The sequence below is a fragment of the Oryx dammah genome, unplaced genomic scaffold (genome assembly GCF_014754425.2).
Source record: "Oryx dammah isolate SB20612 unplaced genomic scaffold, SCBI_Odam_1.1 HiC_scaffold_3, whole genome shotgun sequence".
Classification (NCBI taxonomy): Eukaryota; Metazoa; Chordata; class Mammalia; order Artiodactyla; family Bovidae; genus Oryx; species Oryx dammah.
Genome location: NW_024070187.1, coordinates 108,894,654 through 108,896,080, shown reverse-complemented (window position 1 = coordinate 108,896,080; position 1,427 = coordinate 108,894,654). Strand labels below are relative to the sequence as shown.

At 41.6% G+C, this 1,427-nt stretch overlaps 1 non-coding gene across 1 annotated transcript; it reads right to left on the bottom strand.

Annotated features, from left to right (window-relative positions):
* Nucleotides 1–978: 978 nt before the first annotated feature.
* TRNAW-CCA lies at nucleotides 979–1,050 on the bottom strand. The gene has a single exon. It is a non-coding gene; the product is annotated as a tRNA-Trp (tRNA).
* Nucleotides 1,051–1,427: the final 377 nt, after the last annotated feature.

The following is a 1,427-nucleotide window of genomic DNA, read 5'->3' as shown; positions in this document are numbered from 1 at the left end:
ATCTGTTTCATCTAGGTTATCAAATTTGATGTCATATGATTACTCATACTACTCCCTTACAATTCTTTTTATTTCTGAGGTTAGTACTGAGATCCCCTCTTTTATTCCGGATTTCAGTAATCTGCTGCTAAGTCGCCTCAGTCGTGTCCGACTCTGTGCAACCCCATGGATGGCAGCGCACCAGGCTTCCCCGTCCCTGGGATTTTCCAGGCAAGAGCACTGGAGTGGGTTGCCATTTCCTTCTCCAATGTATGAAAGTGAAAAGTGAACGGGAAGTCGCTCAGTCGTGTCCGACTCTTAGACCCCATGGACTGCAGCCCACCAGGCTCCTCCGTCCATGGGAGTTTCCAGGCAAGAGTACTGGAGTGGGGTGCCATTGCCTTTTTCTTGGCCAGGTTAACTAGAGGCTAATTTTGTTGATCTTTTTCAAAGCACTAGCTTTTTATTTCATTGATGTTCACTACTACTTCTATTTATTTTTTTGTGCTCTAATTTTTATTATGTTCTTCTTCCTGCCTGCTTTTGTTTTAGCTTCTTCTTTTTTTAATTTCTTAAGATGGAAGTTCAGGTTTTTGATCATAGATATTTATTCTTCTTATAAAAATAAGCATTATAGCTGTAAGTTTCCCTCTGATTGCTGTTGAGTTTTGGTATATGTGGTTTTATTTTCATTTATCTAAAATTTGCCTTGTGATTTCTTCTTTGACTCATTTATTACTTAGGAGAGTTTTTAAACTTTTCATTTCTCAAATTTCTTTATATCATTATGAGTTTCCATTTCATTCCATTGCAGTCAGAGAACATTGTATAATTTAAATATTTAAAAATTGTGTGTGTATGCTCAGTCACTCAATCGTGTCTGACTCTTTGCAGCCCTATGGACTATAGCACGGACTGTAGCCTACCAGGCTTCTCAGTCCATGGGATTTTCCAGGCAAGAGTACTGGAGTGGGTTGCCATTTCTTTCTCCAGAGGGTCTTCCCAACCCGGGGATTGAACCCGGGTCTCCCGCATTGGAGGCAGACGCTTTACCCACTGAGCCACCAGGGAAGCCCATTGTATAATTTAAATATTTAAAAACTGTGTGTGTATGCTCACTCAATCGTGTCTGACTCTTTGCAGCCCTATGGACTATAGCCTGCCAAGATCCTCTGTCCATGGAGTTTTCCAGGCAAGAATATTGGATTGGATCACTGTTTCCTCCTCCAGGGGATCTTCCCAACCCAGGAGTCAAACCCTTGTCTCCTGCATTGGCAGGCGGATTCTTTGCCACTAGCACCACCTGAGATACTTTTAAATCAATTGAGATTTGCTTTATGGCCTCCTAATATATCCTGGAAAGTGTCCCATGTGTACTCGAGAAGAATGTATATTCTGCTTGTTGTTGATTGGGGCGCTCTGTAGATGTCTGTTACATTTAGTTGGTT